Genomic DNA, 21,980 nt, shown 5'->3' with positions numbered 1-21,980 from the left:
CCAAGGCCATAATCTTTTTAACGCCTTCACGACCAGTTTATTCCAGCTTGTTATAGAGGTTAAATGAATACTATGGATTTCGAATGTGGTCAAAGGGAGCATGTTGATGACAAGCATTTAAAAGTGCTGTCTTTGTGTAGCTAGGGGATTATGCAGAGAGGAGCCCTGAATGGAAATGCCAGGCACAGATCAGCACGGCTATGTGTGAGCCCACAGTGAGTACAAACAGCAATCACAGATAAGAGGAGAACAGTGTGAATAGCAAAACATCAGGTGCAAGAAGAGATAGGGCCGAGTTATAGGTATTTAACTAATGAGCGGAAAATGCAAACACAGGGGAAAATTAATAGTGTTCAATAAAAACTGCTTTCAGGCAACTGTTATCTCCTTAATAAAGATCCCGGACACAAGCCTTATTGTATGCTTGCTGCATTGTCCCTTTATTTCTACTAATCTATCCCTTTTACTAGGACTCCTTTCTGCCTGGAAAAAAAGCTCATGGTGCTTTGCATTTGGAATTATTACAATATAAAAGTTTTAAAAGGAAACAATTATCAAAAAATGACATATTGAGTATTTTTTTTTTTTGCATAACACAATTTGTATTAGAAATAAAAATTAGGTTTCCTCCAATTTTCACACTGCGGCTGTTTTAGACCATAACTTCCTGTTATTTTAGGAAACAACATATGTACATATTGTCGATTTTTTTCAAAACATCTAATGGTTCATTGTGAAGGGCATGGAGGAGGGTCAACTGTGACATGACTTATTGTGATTGGTGGATCCTGTATTGTTATCTGTGTTACCTGTCACTGTATTCTTGCCTCTGCCGATAAGAAAACTCCTGCATAGTCTGTCTAATAAGACAAGAAGAGTCTAAAAAATACCCAGTGACCACTGTGAAAACTGCAAGATCACAATTTTTTTTCAGTAAAGATTGTGATATGAAAAAACAATTGCCCAAATTTTATAAAAAATACATGTATACCCACAATTGCAATCAACATTATAATTTGTCAACTGATATCCTGTGTTATGCCTGGTGCCATACTGGAGGAGCAAGGCACTAACATTGTCTCTTTGGTGTGATTCATTCAGACGTCAGTAATTTTTTTTTGTACGAAAAACATGGTCTGAGTGTCATCACTGTTTTGGATCTGAGCTTCATCTGTGTTCGTGCAGTGTGTCAATTTTTACTATAAGTGCTTCATCGGGGATTTTCACTTATGGTATAATAAATAAGTTGCAACTCTTCAATTCATTGCAGTAGTAAAGCTGGACAAAACGTTAAAGGGTTATTCCCATCTCCGAGATCCTATCCCAATACGTAGCAGATGTAATAATAGTTATATTAGCAGATACCTCCAATTAGAAATGTAGTACAGTTCTCCTGATTCGCCATGTTGCTTACATCATGCTCAGGGCATTGCAAGACCTTAGGTATCCATGGTTATGACCACGAGCAACTAACTAACTAACTGTGACTATATGTGTGATCTTAACCATGGATACTTAAGGTCCTGGAATGCACTGAACATGAGGTTAGTGAGAAGAACTATACTACATTTCTAATTTGAGGCATTTCCTAATATTCTTATTTATTATACGTACTACATATTGGGATAGGATCTTGGAGATGGGAATACCCCTTTAACTGTACAGATGCCAGATGTGTGCTGTCCATAAAATTTATGGAGACGTAGAATTCAATGGATAATTTTATATAGATAGAAACGGATATGTCTCCTTGATTTTTTTGGCACGCGTATGTTCTGCCTAAAACCACTGGCATGTGACCATCTCCATTGGCTATTATGTGGCTATGTGTTATATCCACGAAAACCATGGATAGAAACATACTTGAAAAGCCATTGTCTGAATGAGGCAAAACAAACATGAAAATCAGAAAGTGTACAAAAGTCACCTGGATGGCAGACGAGTGATCTCCGATCTTTTTATGAACAGATAGACTTTATCTGAACCTCATTGGAAGTCACTAATTGGGCAGTTCGGGTCTCCACCCACATACAGCCAGCCATAAATTGAACATTTCCGGAGGAGGGAAGGTTTTTTTCCACTTTTTTTTGTACACACTACATCTGATCATGCTGTTGTTACTTCCAGTGTGAGGCATTCAAACACTGCAAGCAGCTTGCACTGGGCTGAGCACCGAGCTTACCCAAGCACAGCGATACTTGCTCGAATGGTTAGGATAAGTAAAGCCCCCGAACTCCGAATTAAAACACTGTTTTTTTTTGTAAAGTCTGTGTTCAGTACAAACATCGAACTTTATTGTACTGTTCAGGTCCACTCATTTCTAATCTTAATCTGTCATCTATATGCACCAACTGGATGACCAACAATCTAATCCCTAAAGGTCCAGTCACACTAAGCAACTTACCAGCGATCCCAACAATGATAGGGATCGCTGGTAAGTTGCTAGGAGGTTGCTGGTGAGATGTCACACTGCGACGCTCCAGCGATCCCACCAGCAACCTGACCTGGCAGGGATCGCTGGAGCGTCGCTACACGAGTTGCTGGTGAGCTCACCAGCAACCAGTGACCAGCCCCCAGCGCCGCGTGGAAGATGCTGCGCTTGGTAACTAAGGTAAATATCGGGTAACCAACCCGATATTTACCTTGGTTACCAGTGCACGGAGCTACAGAACAGAGCAGAGAACAGGGAGCAGCGCACACTGAGCGCTGGCTCCCTGCTCTCCTAGTTACAGCACACATCGGGTTAATTACCCGATGTGTGCTGCAGCTAAATGTGCACAGAGCAGGGAGCAGCGCACAATGCTTAGCGCTGGCTCCCTGCTCTCCTAGTTACAGCACACATCGGGTTAATTACCCGATGTGTGCTGCAGCTAAATGTGCACAGAGCAGGGAGCAGCGCACAATGCTTACCGCTGGCTCCCTGCTCTCCTAGCTACAGCACACATCGGGTTAATTAACCCGATGTGTGCTGCAGCTACATGTGCACAGAGCAGGAGCTGGCACTGACAGTGAGAGCGGCGGAGGCTGGTATCAAAGGTAAATATCGGGTAACCAAGGACAGGGCTTCATGGTTACCCGATGTTTACATTGGTTACCAGCCTCTGCAGATGCCGGCTCCTGCTGCCTGCACATTTAGTTGTTGCTGTCTCGCTGTCACACACAGCGATCTGTGCTTCACAGCGGGACAGCAACAACTAAAAAATGGCCCAGGACATTCAGCAACAACCAACGACCTCACAGCAGGGGCCAGGTTGTTGCTGGATGTCACACACAGCAACATCTCTAGCAACGTCACAAAAGTTGTTCGTTAGCAGCGATGTTGCTAGCGATGTTGCTTAGTGTGACGGGGCCTTTAGCCATGTAGGGAACACCAAATGTTTTTAACAATTTCTCATTTTCTTCTGCCAGTTTGAACATGGTTGGTGAAGAAACTCTTTTGCTTGGCACCTATAATGCAGTGTTCTCGGCTTTCCAGCATTTTTGGAGGGTTAATATTTTCCACAACTCAAATCACCAAAATTAAATCTTTAAAGACAACAAGTGAAAAATGTGATCATTTAACCTCAGAACTATATCCCTCTAAAGAGAAACAAATCTGTGTGTCGCCGGCCTAATATATATCCCAATCAATGGACTGGTCAATTACTGCAAAATCGCCACCTATTGATTTGAATATGAGCGGAGGTGCAGTACCAGGCCGTGGCAGCTATATAGTTGACAGAGCTCTGCGGCTCTACAGCTGAGTTCATTAGGATGCCGCCAGCACCAGAAACAGCTGATCGCCAGGGGTGCCGTGTGTATTACCCTTCTCCCGTCAGATGTTCATAATCAATCCTAAGGATAAACTAGTATTATAAAAGTTCCTGCCATCCCCTTTTAGTTTCAGTGAGGCACATGACTTTCCTAAAAAACGTTTTCTCACCTTGAAAAAGCTAAAATTGAAAAAGTGCTAATCGGTAATTAAAACACGCAATTTAATTTAGGATTTTGGGGGTTAATGGCAGAAGATAAGTTAGACATCTAGTTACAATAATGCAATTAAAACTGAATCCTCACATCTACTACCCCACAGCCAAAGAACTCATTTCAATAATTGCATTTTAAACAGGAAATATGTATCTTTTTAATGAGCAGCTGCAGGATCTCTGATTAGCACATATCCAGCAGAGGGATATCTGATAAACTCTGATCAGGTGAACGGCGGATCCAGCATTGTACTACACTTGCATATCAGAATTGTTATTAGAAAAAATAAATTTGTATCATGTTAAATGGTGAATATGGCCTTTAAAAATTGGGGCTATCCAGCTGAGATATGGAATATCTGACAGTCTAATGTCTAGCATTAAGAGTCACGGACGCCTGTTTGTTTAAGATGATCCTTTTTATATATTTTTTGGTTTGTAGGTAAATTTAATTTTAATTAATTACATACAAACTTAAATAATCATTTTATTTTGCTCTGTATAATTTTCTTTATTTGTTTGCTTTCTATATTTTATTAAAGGGGTTGGCAACTAATGAACAACAAATTTTTAAATTAAGTAGTCTCTTTTGTAAAATAAAAAAAACATAGTCAGCTCCTGGACCAGCGCTATTAAAGCAATGCAACAGTATTGTTATGTCATGTGATAATGTCAGCCAATCAGAGACTGCTACTGGGCAGCTGCACTCTCACTTCCTCTGCTTGTCTGACATATATCCTATGGAAGTAATAGCATGTCCACTGATAATCTACAATGTCATGCGAAGAATCAGCAGAATCGGTGCTGACATTGCTGGAACGGCATCAGTTTTGGAGGGGGTTTTTTTCATTTTAAAAGTAAGGGACAATAATTTAAAAAGAGTTTGTCCATTTATTTGATAATTCCTTTAAGAAAGAGAAAGGTGACATATTAAATCAAACAAGTTAAAGGTATTGTCTCATAATCATACATGGGTAAAAGAAATGAGGTTATAAAATGAAGCAGCTTAACAATTTGCTTTCATTTTAGTGATCACTGCTCATTGTCAAGGACCTCAGCAGTTTTTCGCTGGTTTTCTAGGCAAGGAGCCTAGAGCTTACAAGCTTTCTCTGATGGAGCTTGTAAGCGCTGGACCATTTTCAGTGCACCTGCTCTTCTCTGATGCTGCGGAGGCATCAGAGGGCTGTAATGATGTCACTGGTCCAAACTGTCAATCAATCAGGGGTGTATATCCATCCCTGGGCAAATAGAAATTTAAAGTTGTATGTTCCCGATTGAGAAGTTCATACAACTCCATTAAAGCCATCTCTTAACAATAAGAAAGAAAACATAGTGTAAGTTATGTTCAAGGATGATGCATCAGTAATAATAATTGTCTTTTTAAAATTAACATTGACATTGCATTAAGAAAATCCAATATACTATGTATAGTTTTTTAATTTTAGATACTATTTATATAGACCATAGTGACGGGCGAATCTGTCAAAATTCTAATTCTACAATTTGCTTGAACTTCGCGATTAAATTTAATCTGCACTGAAGTTAGTTCATGCACATCTGTTGAACACAGATTGTGTTAAACCAGTTCATGGCTTCATCGAGCGTTTGTCTGAATCCAATATTTATGGGGGATTCAGGAGAATTCCCTGAATGTACTGCAAAAATGCAGTGTGAACAAGCTCTAAGATATTCAGTCCAACTTCTTCTCCGGCAATGTTGGTCCACAGGAAGGCTCTGAAGGCCCAAGAGCTTTTTAGACAATTTTAGACTATGATCAGACAAAAGTGTATTTTGTGAATGATCTGTTTGAGTGCACAATGAACCAATGTCAGTGTGTTCATGCACATGAATGATAGGAGCCATGAGTGACAAATCATTCATGTAATAGTCATTAAATCTCCTGCATCAGTCCTTGATGCCAAGTGCACCTAGCTGCATACTGGTGTTTGAAGGTGGATTGAAGTACTTGCTTGAGTCTGTTGAGGTGTTCCTCGGAAGTGGTGGAATATATGACAAAGTCATTGAGATATATTAGTGTTGCTTCAAAGTTCAAGTCAGAAAGACACCTTTCTATCAAACATTAAAATGTCCCTGGAGCATTGATTAGCCCGAATGGCATCCAGTTGAACGCGAATAGCCCACATAGAAAGGATGAAAGCCGATCCTGCTTGGCTATGGGTACTTGCCTATAGTCACTGGCCAGATCAGGAAAGCAGAAGTTGTTTTTATAATTCCCTAAGGCAGACAAGGTCTCTTCTATCCTTTGCAAAGGGTATGAGTCCCGAATTATGCATGTGTTTAAATGCTGGTAACCTACACTGAATCTCAGCATTCCATCCTTCTTCCGAACCAATACATTGGGTTCCGCCCAGGGACCTTGACTCTTTCGTGTCAATTTATTCGGTAATATGTGGGACAGCAAGTCTTTCACCTCTTGATACATTTGGAGTGGAATCTGTTGGTATCTTTCCTGGATGGGGGTTGTGTTTCCCATAGCGATTTTATGTTGAATGGCTCTGGTGCAGCCAAAATCATCATCATGCCAGGCAAACACTTCTTGATATTATCTGATCAGCTCTTCCACTTGTCCCACTTCTCAGGGAGAGAATCCAAACAAATTTGCTTCCATTTGCTCAAAAATGGTACTGCAGAGTTTTGCCTCACCTTTGTTCAAAAGACACCAACAAGGTCCATGTGCCCCATCATAAAGGATTCAATGTTATAGTGCCAGATTGTGTAACATCTTCCAGCAGCACAGAAACTCAGGCCACCTCCTTCTTCATAATTAGCAACAAACTTGCAACACCAGCACATGTCCCTGATGCATAGTTGTCAGGATGTGGGCGGCCAGTAGCCCTTCTTCTGAGGGGTAGACTTGCACCTCTACCCCTTCTAATAGCAACTGGGCCCAAACTGGCATGGTAAGCACTGTCTGTACTGAGGCAGAGTTAAAGCAGTGTTGGGGTACATCACTACTTTCCCTAACTGTTTAGAAGCAGCGGGCAACTTCTGGATTTAACAGACCTGAATGAGCTGTTGGAACAATCATTTACTGGAGTACAGTTGTGCTGGTCTAACCACTTCCTCGCCAACTGTCAGCCAGAAACTGTCCCAATTCTCCTAGGGCATTCTTTTCCAGAGCCACGATAGGTCCTACACTGATGGGGCCATTCACTAACACAATCCTTTTCCAAGATTCTTTCCACAAACACATATCTTCATTCTCACCACCTCTGCCATGGAAGCAAAGTAATTCGCAGCCATCAATATTTAGGACTGGTCCTCCTCTAGAGTGAGCAACATCTTGAAAATGTCATTGGAAGAATTCTTCAGGCATGGTAGTCACTTGTGACCCCGTATCCATCAAACAACAAATTCTTTGTGCATTAAATTCAGCCCACGTCATGGGTCTCACAGAGATTATGTCTTTGTCCTCCTCTCTGGGAGTGCCAAACCCGACGGTGTGCTCTTTGACTTTCAGGCACATTAATTTAATGGCCGCCCTCTCTGTTGATTTTCCTGGGTCAGGCAAATCCTGGAGATGTGTCCTCTTCCACCACAGGTCCAACAATAGATTCTATGTTCTTCGGGCCTGCGATGTGGCTGGTACTGCTGGCCTCTAAACAGCTAGTTTTCTTTATGAGAGATACCTTCGCTCTGGTTTCTCTTATATTGGGGGGGACAATATTTGGCTCAGCTGGATTTGCAAAAGTTCTTCTGACACTATTTTTCTTCTCTTATTTCTTGAATTGTCACAACTCTCTAGCCCATTCTGGCTCAGCATTAGACCGCTCGGAAGCAGTGATTTTATGGCTCACACCCATAAGTACAGGCTTCTCTTGCTCCCAGACTTTCGCTTCTTCTCTGATATCCAGAAAACTCATATAGGATTTATACTATAAGTGTTCTTTTAGAGCCTGTCTTGGGTAGAAATCTCTTAAACTCACAAATAACTAAACCCTCAACATCTCATCTAGCAGTCCCAATCCCCACTACTCTTCATCAGTCTTCTTAAAGATGTGAGCCGTTACCTCTTGCAGATCTTTCACATACTGGGCCACAATCTGTCCTTCCATTTAAACCTGACGTAATAAGCGAATGCGCAAATTTAGTCAGTAGTGTCACCATGCATCTCTTCTTGTGTTCTAATTACATTATCTGCTATATCGCAGTCTTGGGGTTGTCAGAACATAATTCTGTGTCATGCCTCACCGTTTAAGGACAGCAGGGCTGTCTCCACCTGTAAGTTTAGCTTCCTTGGGTGCAGATATAACATGCTATTCAGTCGTTCTATCCAGTCCCATAATGACAGTTTATCCCATGTAAGTTTTGGTAGGTGGCTAAGCATGGCCCCCAGGGAAATACTACTCTTGGTGGTCTCAGTCACTGACTGGTCTGCCATTTCTGTGCTGAAATGTTGCATCCTGCGAAACACACCAAGTGTAAAACAGGTTCTGAGAATGCAACAATGCAGTACAGAGTGAGCAGTAACGAGAGGTAATGTGAGCATAATATTAATGACTCTCAGGAGGCAGATCAATACAACTTCAGTAATATACAGAACGTAAATGTGATATCTTACATACAGCTATTAAAGACTCTAATTAACAGGTATTATCTAGTGTTAACCCAACCCCGGACTTTCTGTCAGAGAAACGTTAGTGTCCCCCCCCAACTGATCACCACTTTCCGGTAACTGGTTGTGTCGATATAACAAGGAATAACATAATAACTTAGCACACAGGGCTTAACGGGGCTATAGTACAATTCGATAAGGTGGAAGTCCAATGCTAGTTAGTAACTTTCTTCAAGTTAGTATCACTTCTTTCCTCTGAATCCGGTAATCAGTGTTGGGTCTTCGGTAATCGATCTGCAAAGTCTGGCTCTCGATATTGGTTTTTCGGAGCTTGACCTGCAGAGCCTGGCCCTCAGTATCTTGCCTTCGGTGCCTGAACAGCAGAGTCTGGTTCTCGATATTCAGTGTTCAGTGCTTGACCTACAAAGTCAGCTTCAGTATATGGTCTTTAGTACTTGAATGGGTTTGGATCACTCTCAAGTGCCTCTACAGCTGTACGGGCCACGAGGCTGCTCTGCTGGTCACATTTCTGCCTTTTTTCAAGTCTTGGCACCAATACCTCCCCTTCTTGAGCATCTCAGTCTTTTATATTAGACAACTACAACTGTCACCTCACTGGATGTCTTTCCAAATTCTTCCCTCAAGGAACACACCCTCTGTTCTTCAGTTCCTGTCTGCACAGTGCAAACAACAGATGATGAAGTTTGCTCATAGATACTCAAGGGTGTTGGATGCGTGGATAATCTGTCTGCCATTCCCTTACACCTGCGGAGTATAATCTCTTAGATCAGTGGGGTTCTCTCTTTCCCTTTGCTTGTAGAATGTTAACTCTTTTGATCAGCAGGGTCCTCTCTCTCTTTTCTATAGTGTAATCGTGTCACCCCTGAGGCTTAAGTCGCATCCCAGCCAAAGGTGTGGTATTCTATCTCGGGTAAGGAGAAGGTCAACACTGGTTCACACAGAAGCATGACACCCAGGCTCAGAAACACCTCATCAGACATGGCAAGGGCGTGATAATACCAGAAGCCAGGCTGGAGGATGGGGTCTAAAGGGGGCTTTACACGCTACGATATCGTTAATGGTTTGTCGTCTGGGTCAAGTTGTTAGTGACGCACATCCGGCATCATTAACGATATCGCAGAGTGTGACACTGACCAGCGACCTTAAGCGACCTCAAAAATGGTGAAAATCGTTCACCATGGAGAGGTCGTCCCAAACTCAAAAATTGGTAAGGGTTGTTTATCCAGGTGGCTCATCGCTCATGCGGCAGCACACATCGCTGTGTGTGACACCGCAGGAGCGAGGAACGTCTCCTTACCTGCCGCCGGCCACAATGCGGAAGGAAGGAGGTGGGCGGGATGTTACGTCCTGCTCATCTCCGCCCCTCCGCTTTGATTGGCCGGCCACTTAGTGACGTTGTGGTGACGTCGCTGTGATGCCGAACGTCCCTCCCCCTTGAAGGAGGGATTGTTCGGCAGTCACAGCGACACCGCCGACCAGGTAAGTATGTGTGACGCTGCCGTAGCGATAATGTTCGCTACGGCAGCGATCACAAACAATCGCATGCGCGACGGGGGTGGGTACTTACACGCTCGCTATCGCTACAAATTGCTAGCGATATCGCTACCGTGTAAAGCCCCCTTTAGGAGTGGGAACACAATAGTACAAAGTGGCAACACAGTGTAAAGTGTGGAGTTCAGTCGGAGGAGCAGTAGAGGAGCAAAGACACGCGGCCTGGAGCAGGTACCACTCGGCCCGGACACAGACTGAAGGGGTCCTAGAGACTTCGGGAACTAAACTTCCGTGGTCTTGTTCCACATATAATCTTCAGGTGGAAGGACTAGGCTGCAACACAGGGACTGGTCCCTAGGCTAGAGGAGTATAACCTATGGGCTTCACTAGCAAAACCAGTGGCTGAGGTGGCTGCACACACTGAAGCTACTACCGCACACAAATTCACTGGAAGGTGACCATCAAGGACCAAAGGGATAGAGCTTTATGCCACCCCACAGGGTTCACGTTCACTGATACAGGGTTTAGTGAGTGAAGGCACAATGCAGGAGAGAGAACCAAGCGCAGAAGTCGGCTAGGAAAGGGTACACTTTAGAAAGGTGCACCGGACTCAACCTCCGAACTACCCGGGATCAACTGGAGCCCATCACTGTGAATCCCGGCACTCCAAAGGTGGTCCCTGGCATGTGTGTAACTGGCTACAGTGAGTAAACACCTTGAGACTGCACCCCTGTGTTGCTCCGTTATTCGCCTGTGCCCGCCATCATAGACTACTACTACCACCACCATCTCCCCTGGGGCCCAGCTTTACCTTTGGAGAGCTACACCATCTAAGCTGCGTCACCATCTGTCCCACAGGTACCCATCCCGCAGCGGCGGCACCACCAATTGCCGTATACCACAGGTGGCATCACGAACTTCCATCCCCATCATCCATTACTTCCCCGTCCCTTTTGATTGACACCGCCTGAGTCATGGAACTGGGCCACGCCACCACGGCACCCCAGAGCCAGAACCGCCGCCAGGTAACAAGTCACCCCATGGCCCCGGTGTGGGCCTGTCATAATCTCTTATGACTAGTAGGGCTCTCACTCTCTCCTCCCCCTCATGTGTATTTTCAAAGTAATTCCAAGCTTTTCAGTGTTGAGATTTGCACAGATTTATTCACTGCAAATCATTTTTTGGAAAAACTTGGGGAAGTTGGCAAATTCAAATTTTAACCTCTTCATGACATATCATGGATATTTACGTTATATGTCGTGTCTCTGCCTTTGAAGCAAGCTCACATGCCGAGCCTGCATCTTTCCCTGCACTTGACAGTTGATTTAATCAGACATCATGGGCCTCTAACAGTCCCAGGTGGATCTGACAGTGGGATGTAAGACATGTTAGCACGAGGCCACATCATTCGCTGTTCCCATTGGCCACCAATGGATTGTAATTACAGCTACGGGTCAGCTGACGACCCCTGTGTCATGATGAGCTGCTATCGAACGCCGGCTGCAAGCCAGCATTTATAGGAGATCCTGAGTTCTGCTATACAGAGCAGGGCTAATGCACTGTTCTGTATAACACAAGTGATCTGATGATCGCATTCAAGTCCCCAAAGGGGACTAGCAAAAACAAATCACCTTTTTGCCCTATTGAAAATCTAAAAAAATATAAAATACACATTTTTGGTATCGCTGTGTTCAGAAATGTGTGATCAATCAAAATATAAATAAATAAATCTGGTTGGTAAACATTGTAGGAAATTTTTTTTATCCAAACACTAGAATTATATTGCTTTGGCCAACAGAGAATTGCAATAAAAAGGCAAGCAAAACATTGTATCTACCCTAAAATGGTATCAGTAAAAAAGTCAGCTCAGGATGCAAAATGAAATGGGAGAAGAGAAGGTTAGATATAAGGAAGTGATTGAGGGAAGGAGAGGGGAGAGGGACCAGAGAGATGGAGAGTTAAGATGTCCCAAGGAACAGTCCCTGACCCTATGGGTCACCCCCACGGCTGCGACACGCAGTATTCTAGATGAATGGCAGAACTGCGTCCCCCATGGAGAGGGGTTTAGACTGACAGTCGGGAGTCTAGCGTCGGTGCCTGCTGGTGGTAACGGGAGGAAACCCTCACCCACGAAAGAGTTCAGTTGCCTCCTGATTTTGGGGTATATGTGGATGGCCTGGCATGAAGGGGAGACCGCTTCTCGGATGCGGACCCCTGTGCAACATGAAGTGGAGTGAGGGAAAGGAAGGGCTTAGACTGTAGATGGTACCCAGGTGCCAGAGGACTGACTGCTGCAACTGTGATGAGTGAATAGGAGAAGAAACCCTTGTTGAACATGATTTTGGGAAAGAACTTAGCCTGAACTTTATTGTCTGATGAAAGGAGATGAATGTGCAATGCCTGAGATTGTAACGGAGTCCGTCTTCTGTGGTGCGGTAATGGGGAGGTAAGGGGTTAACAACAGGTTGTTCCCCTGCTACCACCACTACTACACACTACCTGCCTCGTGCCCTCCACCACATTTTGGCGTAGTTGGCAGGATGGACTCCTGTGCCTTGTCCCTGTCCGCACGGTAGCGAGAAGAGGAAGTATCCCTAACCGTTTGTGGCTGAGAGGAAGGAAGATAGCGGCGGTTTTCAGGAGAAGGTGACAAGCACAGCATGGGTGGAGCTATGGCACAATGGCGCGAAAATTGCGGTCCACCACCTTGAGCATTTTGGACTGTCTGTCCACCCATTGGGATGTGCCGAGAAGAAAAATCCCACCCGCAGCTGCAGAACAGGATGCGGTGGGTGGGATACCAAGAAAAAAAGCGGGTGCGGTTCAACCTCAAGACCGCACCCCAGGAGGAGTGCCTGAACTCTGCATGTTCCCTTGATGTACCCCCGAACTATGGTTCAAGGAGAGGAGCGCCTGTTACGCAAAGAAAAGGAGCCGTAAAAATTGCTGGCCTCAGCGTACGAAGATCGGGCCCAGTGAATGACCGGGACGCCAAGTGGATCTCTTCACGCCACTGGGGTAGCGGATGTAGTGCCTGGGAGGTGGATACTAAAAAGACCACAGACCAAAGACCCGGGGGCCTGCAGGTGGTGGACAACCGGAAAGTGTCCGGCCTCTCTTACCTCACCACGATTTCGGAAGGAGGCCAAGTTAGGGAGTGTGGAGGCTGCTATGGAAATTGAGCAGCTACATAGGGAGTTGCAGGTGGCGCTGGAAAAGCTAGTGGATGCGGAGGAGGCTGCTGTGTGGGCCCAGGCCATACAGCAGCGGGCTGAGCGGGAGGCTGCGGAGGCCTTGAAAAAGGCTACTGAGGAGCAACATCAGGCAAGGGAGCTTCTAGACAACTGCTGCTGGCCCGCGGTCCCCCTACCCGGAAGGAGCAACAGTCCCTGAGCCCGGACCCGGAATGGGAATACTGGGTCATTGAAGAGAAGCAGACCAGGTAACACAAGATACGCGACCAGCTGGCTCAGCCCGGAGGCGGCGGGATGGTGGCTCGGTTTACCTCTGATCAGCTTGTGCATATGAACTGCGACTGAGGATAGGCCTTCCTTCAGGAGGACCGGACCACTGACCAGATTTACTTGAATGCTGGTTCCCTGGACGGTGGGTCTCCCGTGTGGCTGTGTTCTCGGGTGGTGTTCATTAAGGAGCAGGGCTTCTATGCCATGGCCACCCAGGTAAAAGAGGCAGAGTCGGTTGCACCTAAGGCGGATGCTCCATAACAGTGTTCTCGGACCCTTAGTGGAGACTCAGGTCCTAGGTCGCCCAACAGCGGACGGGTGAACATCCTGGAAGTATCTACAGTGCCGGCGTTCTGGGGGATCTTCCAGGGCGACAACGCCGCAGTGAACGGGACTTTTGGCAACCAGGAGTAAACGGCAGTACTCCCTTGGCATGTGGGCACAATTGCTCTTGGTTACATTGTTTTTTTGTATGTGTTTTTCCTTCCGAGACGGTCCGGTTACTGTGCCCTTGAACTGGCATTTTCAAGGAAGGGACAAAATGCTAGGAGAAACGGAAAACTTTGACTGGACTTCAGTTTCTACAGTTTTCTCCATCTGAGAATCGTATCCTATCCCATTCATGGTTTTTATGATGTGGAATCTGTAAATATATTTTTTTAATGCATACCCAATAATTTTACATTTTACAGACTTGGATGCTGGAAAACCTTTCTTACTTTGGACTAAAGGCCGCTTTACACGCTGCGATATCGGTACCGATATCGCTAGCGTGGGTACCCACCCTCATCGGTTGTGTGACACGGGCAAATCGCTGCCCGTGGCGCACAACATCACCCAGAGCCGTCACACTACTTACCTGCCTAGCGACGTCGCTGTGACCGGCGAACCGCCTCCTTTCTAAGGGGGCGGTCCGTGCGGCGTCACAGCGACATCACTAAGCGGCCACCCAATAGAAGCGGAGGGGCGGAGATGAGAGGGACGTAACATCCCGCCCACCTCCTTCCTTCCTCATTGCAGGTGGGATGCAGGTAAGGAGAGGTTCCTCGTTCCTGCGGTGTCACACGGAGTGATGTGTGCTGCTGCAGGAATGACGAACTACATCGTTACTGCAGCAGCGATATTCGAGAATGGACACCCATGTCACCGATTAGCGATTTTGCACTTTTTTGCGACGATGCAAAATCGCTCATAGGTGTCACACGCAACAACATTGCTAAAGCGACCGTTTGTGCGTCACAAATTCCGTGACCCCAACGAGATCGCTGTAGCGATGTCGTACTGTGTAAAGCAGCCTTTACAGTTTACTTTAGTAACATTTAAATATGCTGAATACGGTTTTGGTTGATTTTTCATTTTTTTAATGCGGCAGGGCTATACGCCCAGAAGATGAATTCATATTAAGTTTACAATAAAAGGTTTTTTTGTGCAGAAAAAAATGTCTAATTTTGGTGATGTGAATTTGAAACTTAGTATATGTTTTTTTCAGATAGGCTTTCCAGGACCCAGCGGTGGAGGCGGGGACCTGGACCTCTGGGGCAGCGTCCAAGGCTGCTTGGTAAGCGGTGGGGTAACTGCTTGGTAGTGGGTTATAATGTAGGTGTGCCACCCCCTCTGTCTGTAATCGGCCGAGATGCAGACCAAGGCTGTATCCCAGAAATAAAGTTGAAAGTGTTTTTGAGGAAGAATTTTGCCTGAACTTTATTGTCTGACGAAAGGAAATTAATGTGCGATGCCTGAGACTATAACAGAGTCCTCTTGTGTGTGGTGTGGTGACGGGGAAGTGAGGGGTTAACAACAGGTTGTGCTGTGACTTGTTGTTTCCCTGCTACCATGCCTACTACACACTGCCTGCCTTGTGCCCTCCACCACACCATTGCCAAAAAGGTGATTAAGCAAAAATATTTTCTGATGATAACTTCCCTTTAAGCCACCACTATATACAGATGACAACTGTAGTATTCCAATGCTCTCTTTATTATTTCCAATAGTTTTGTCAGTCATTGCATATCTGCTTTCTCCATTCAATCAATACATTCAGTCACAGGTAATTAACAATATCCAGGGGGGTCCTTAGAAAATCAGAGCACACAAGAGCCCCAAATTGAAGGCATATTTCATCTCTCTGACTGTGATGCATAATTGTAATTGCCTTTGTTGCATCACTTATCTCTTGGGAACTACTACAACATAACACACATTTAAGCAGAGTGCTTATCTGCCTCTTGGCGATGGTCTGCATCTTACAGTCAGGTTCAGGTACAGGTCTTTTATGTTGTATCACTTATTCAAACTTACTATCTGCAGATGCAGTAAAATTATTAAAAATCCAATATGTATTTCCTGCAGTTTTGCTGTGGGCCACAAATTTATTAAAAAAAGCACTTAAATGCAGTCACTTTAAGGCTGCGCTCACATATCTAGTAATTACTCTGGATCTGGTACCGTTTTGGGATGTCATAAATTGAAGTGAAATGATCGCGTACAGGATCCATTCAGGTGAAGTGTCCTACGATTTCTATCGTTGGACTGCAACATATTTTTTAACCTGAAGAAAAAATACTTGCACAATTTTTTGTTGGATAGTTGCTGGATCAGGTTTTTTTTTACATCGGTCTATGGAAAGCAGATTATAAATGATTATCATCCAGTAATAAAATTAAAATAAATAAATAAATCTTTATTTTTATATAGCGCTAACATATTCCTCAGCGCTTTGCATACATCAGGAACACTGTCCCCATTGGGGCTCACAATCTAAATTCCCTATCTGTATGTCTTTTGGAGTGTGGGAGGAAACCCACGCAAACACAGGGAGAACATACAAACTCCTTGCAGATGGTGTCCTTGGTAGGATTTGAACCCAGGACCCCAGCACTGCAAGGCTGCAGTGCTAACCACTAAGCCACCGTGCAAACTAGATTTGTTTACAGACATCTCTAGTAAAAATGAATCAGTTGATCAGAAATAGATGCAAAACTTAAGGTGCAGTACTCATCCTGGATCCAGAGGAGGTCTGTACCAGTTCCACAACACACAAACTCACACACACCAATAGGTTACCCTCCCCAATGGGGACCGGGCTAGGGTTGGGTGTTAAGGTAGCCACCAAACATGGGGGCTGACACCCACTAGTGACAGGGAACCGGGGGAGAAGCAGCCACCAGGGGGAGTTAGGAGTTCTCCAGCAGGAGAGAAAGGAGCAGACGGGTTTACTGGTGGCTCTGGTGAGACGCAGGAGTCAACACGGTCGCCGAGGGGAGAGCTTAATTGCTCCCTCGGGAACAGCGCAGTGCAGGGTGCAGAATCCTAGGGTGGAACAGACTTCATGTTGTATCACCAGAATCTTCAGGACATGGCGATTGTATGTCCCTCTGGCCACCACAATTCCTGGAGCACAGTGCTACATAGGGTCCGGAGTCATGATCTAAGTAAGGCCCCACCACGGACCCGCGGCACCTGCATACGGGGCAGGAGTTAACTCTTCAAGAACTAGGGTTTCCCAAGTAGCTTCAGGCCACGGGGATCCATCTCTAAAGATGGAAGGAGGAAGGGCACACTGTCCACCGTACAAGTTCTGTCCTCCAACGGATCCGGGATCGACTGGGACCCATCACGGTAGTGACCGGTATCTCCCGGGCTATCTAAGAACTGTGAGCAAAGAAACCTTGAACTGCAGAGACTGTGTCTGCCTGTCCTTACCGGCGCCGGCACCCCACGCTTTGGCGCCAACGGCCACTACTCCCCTCATCATCCTCCCCGGTGTTCACTCCACCTGTGGGGAGCAAAACCATCTTAGCTGCTACAACCATCAGCCCCATAGGACAGCGACTGCAGTGGCAGCTAATCCCTGGCCGTGTACTGCAGATGGCGTCACGAGACAACTGCAATCATCCTCGCCCTTATGTACTACCATGAAGCCGGGCAGGGCCACCCATGACATCCCAGACCCGATATCACCGGCCCGGCGACGAGTAACAAGTTTAACCCCTTGCCCCCTGGGTGTTACTCTACGATTCTCTCATCTGATCAAAATCGGATCAGAATTTTATCAGAGCGTCATTAACATAATTGATCCGATTCTCTTGTAGAGAGAAGATAAGCTCCTGTGACCCAGGCCTAAGCCTCAGATTCTCAAGGTTAAAAATATAGTTGCAGTTATAACCTTGTATTAGAGATAAGCGAATCGATACAATATGAATCATATTTATGTGCGGTAACCAGGTGTCACAAAAACAAGGTAACAACGAGGTAACAGCTCGGGTCCTACATGACTGTGCCAGTCAGTACACACACACACTAGCATACCAGGACATTTACACTCAAAACCAGGGTGGGTGAGCAAGGTGACAGGGCTGGGCACTGTGAGCTAACAGGCAGCCAACTGGGAAGGAGGGACCAGATTTGGGGGAGGAGAGAGTGACCTGGGAAGTGTGGCTAGTCAGTCGGAGAAAGGAAGTGAAAGCGGAAGAAGTGAGGAGAGGAGTGAGAAGTGAGCGGTAGTAAAAGAGACAGGTGTCAAGACAGAAAAAGGAATCTTGAGTAGAGTTGAGCGCGGTTCGCGGTTCGAGGTTCTCCAGTTCTAGGCTTGAGTGATTTTGGGGCCTGTTCTAGATCGAACTAGAACTCGAGCTTTTTGCAAAAGCTCGATAGTTCTAGAAACGTTCGAGAACGGTTCTAGCAGCAAAAAAAACAGCTAATTCCTAGCTTGGTTTCCGCTGTAATAGTGTAAGTCACTCTGTTAATCACACTATTATGACATTTCAGTGTATAGTGTGCGTGAACAGCGCCTTCAGATCACTGCTGTTTCTATAATGGCGATCGCCATTTTTTTTTTTTTTCCTTGTCTCCCTTCCCTAAGCGCGCGCGTGTAGTGGGGCGGGCCAGCATGTCAGCCAATCCCAGACACACACACAGCTAAGTGGACTTTTAGCCGGAGAAGCAACAGCATGTGTGATAGGATGTCCATGTCACATGTCCCTGCATTATAAAACCGGACATTTTCCTCCAGGACGCCATTATCTCTTCTGCGTCTTTGGTGTCAGACATCACTGTCGCAGCTCCGTCCTCCTGAGTCCTATCGCCGATACAGCTGTATGCGCTCCACACAGCGTTAGACAGCTTAGGGAGAGCACTTTCTAGCAGTCCTTTTAAGGGCTCAAACCGGTAGGGTCAGAGCCATAGGTGACAGGTCCTGAAAACAGAGACAGCGTCTGTGTAGCCAAGGTCAGGGATTTCGTCGCTGCATTTCACCATTAGGAGGGAATAGAAAGGCAGGCTTCCATTCCTCTACCCAGAGCCCCACAATCCTGGCACTGTACCCTCCTGTCCTCTGCACACTCCAACTCTTTTTAACTAAGCCATTATACTAGCAAACAATCAGTGTACCTAGTGGCATCCTAAACGTGGCTATTGGACTTTTGTGTAGTCACAGTAGTGCAAAGATATTTGCAGCACGTCTGCCTGCATTGCACACTCCAACTCTTTTTAACTAAGCCATTATACTAGCAAACAGTCAGTGTACCTAGTGGCATCCTAAACGTGGCTATTGGACTTTTGTGTAGTCAAACTAGTGCAAAGATATTTGCAGCACGTCTGCCTGCATTGCACACTCAAACTTTTTTTAACTAAGCCATTATACTAGCAAACAGTCAGTGTACCTAGTGGCATCCTAAACGTGGCTATTGTACTTTTGTCTATTCACACTATTGTAAAGATATTTGCAGCACGTCTGCCTGCATTGCACACTCCCACTTTTTTTAACTAAGCCATTATACTAGCAGTCAGTGTACCTAGTGGCATCCTAAACGTGGCTAGTGTACCTTTGTCTATTCACACTATTGTAAAGATATTTGCAGCACGTCTGCCTGCATTGCTCACTCCAACTCTTTTTAACTAAGCCATTATACTAGCAAACAGTCAGTGTACCTAGTGGCATCCTAAACGTGGCTATTGTACTTTTGTCTATTCACACTATTTTAAAGATATTTGCAGCACGTCTGCCTGCATTCAACACTCCAACTTTTTTTAACTAAGCCATTATACTAGCAAACAGTCAGTGTACCTAGTGGCATCCTAAACGTGGCTATTGTACTTTTGTCTATTCACACTATTGTAAAAATATTTGCAGCACGTCTGCCTGCATTGCACACTCCAACTCTTTTTAACTAAGCCATTATACTAGCAAACAGTCAGTGTACCTAGAGGCATCCTAAACGTGGCTATTGTACTTTTGTCTATTCACACTATTTTAAAGATATTTGCAGCACGTCTGCCTGCATTGCACACTCCAACTTTTTTTAACTAAGCCATTATACTAGCAAACAGTCAGTGTACCTAGTGGCATCCTAAACGTGGCTATTGTACTTTTGTCTATTCACACTTTTGTAAAGATATTTGCAGCACGTCTGCCTGCATTGCACACTCCAACTTTTTTTAACTAAGCCATTATACTAGCAAACAGTCAGTGTACCTAGTGGCATCCTAAACGTGGCTATTGTACTTTTGTCTATTCACACTATTGTAAAGATATTTGCAGCACGTCTGCCTGCATTGCACACTCCAACTCTTTTTAACTAACCCATTATACTAGCAAACAGTCAGTGTACCTAGTGGCATCCTAAACGTGGCTATTGTACTTTTGTCTATTCACACTATTTTAAAGATATTTGCAGTACGTCTGCCTGCATTGCACACTCCAACTCTTTTTAACTAAGCCATTATACTAGCAAACAGTCAGTGTACCTAGTGGCATCCTAAACGTGGCTATTGTACTTTTGTCTATTCACACTATTGTAAAGATATTTGCAGCACGTCTGCCTGCATTGCACACTCCAACTTTTTTTAACTAAGCCATTATACTAGCAAACAGTCAGTGTACCTAGTGGCATCCTAAACGTGGCTATTGGACTTTTGTGAAGTCAAACTAGTGCAAAGATATTTGCAGCACGTCTGCCTGCATTGCACACTCCAACTTTTTTTAACTAAGCCATTATACTAGCAAACAGTCAGTGTACCTAGTGGCATCCTAAACGTGGCTATTGTACTTTTGTCTATTCACACTATTGTAAAGATATTTGCAGCACGTCTGCCTGCATTGCACACTCCAACTCTTTTTAACTAAGCCATTATACTAGCAAACAGTCAGTGTACCTAGTGGCATCCTAAACGTGGCTATTGTACTTTGTCTATTCACACTATTTTAAAGATATTTGCAGCACATCTGCCTGCATTGCACACTCCAACTCTTTTTAACTAAGCCATTATACTAGCAAACAGTCAGTGTACCTAGTGGCATCCTAAACGTGGCTATTGTACTTTTGTCTATTCACACTATTGTAAAGATATTTGCAGCACGTCTGCCTGCATTGCACACTCCAACTCTTTTTAACTAAGCCATTATACTAGCAAACAGTCAGTGTACCTAGTGGCATCCTAAACGTGGCTATTGTACTTTTGTCTATTCACACTATTGTAAAGATATTTGCAGCACGTCTGCCTGCATTGCACACTCCAACTTTTTTTAACTAAGCCATTATACTAGCAAACAGTCAGTGTACCTAGTGGCATCCTAAACGTGGCTATTGTACTTTTGTCTATTCACACTATTGTAAAGATATTTGCAGCACGTCTGCCTGCATTGCACACTCCAACTTTTTTTAACTAAGCCATTATACTAGCAAACAGTCAGTGTACCTAGTGGCATCCTAAACGTGGCTATTGTACTTTTGTCTATTCACACTATTGTAAAGATATTTGCAGCACGTCTGCCTGCATTGCACACTCCAACTCTTTTTAACTAACCCATTATACTAGCAAACAGTCAGTGTACCTAGTGGCATCCTAAACGTGGCTATTGTACTTTTGTCTATTCACACTATTTTAAAGATATTTGCAGCACGTCTGCCTGCATTGCACACTCCAACTCTTTTTAACTAAGCCATTATACTAGCAAACAGTCAGTGTACCTAGTGGCATCCTAAACGTGGCTATTGGACTTTTGTCTATTCACACTATTGTAAAGATATTTGCAGCACGTCTGCCTGCATTGCACACTCCAACTTTTTTTAACTAAGCCATTATACTAGCAAACAGTCAGTGTACCTAGTGGCATCCTAAACGTGGCTATTGTACTTTTGTCTATTCACACTATTGTAAAGATATTTGCAGCACGTCTGCCTGCATTGCACACTCCAACTTTTTTTAACTAAGCCATTATACTAGCAAACAGTCAGTGTACCTAGTGGCATCCTAAACGTAGCTAGTGTACTTTTGTCTATTCACAATATTGTAAAGATATTTGCAGCACGTCTGCCTGCATTGCACACTCCAACTCTTTTTAACTAAGCCATTATACTAGCAAACAGTCAGTGTACCTAGTGGCATCCTAAACGTGGCTATTGTACTTTGTCTATTCACACTATTTTAAAGATATTTGCAGCACATCTGCCTGCATTGCACACT

This window comes from Anomaloglossus baeobatrachus, chromosome 1, assembly GCF_048569485.1.
Source record: "Anomaloglossus baeobatrachus isolate aAnoBae1 chromosome 1, aAnoBae1.hap1, whole genome shotgun sequence".
Lineage (NCBI taxonomy): Eukaryota > Metazoa > Chordata > Amphibia > Anura > Aromobatidae > Anomaloglossus > Anomaloglossus baeobatrachus.
Note: the sequence above shows the minus strand (reverse complement) of the source record.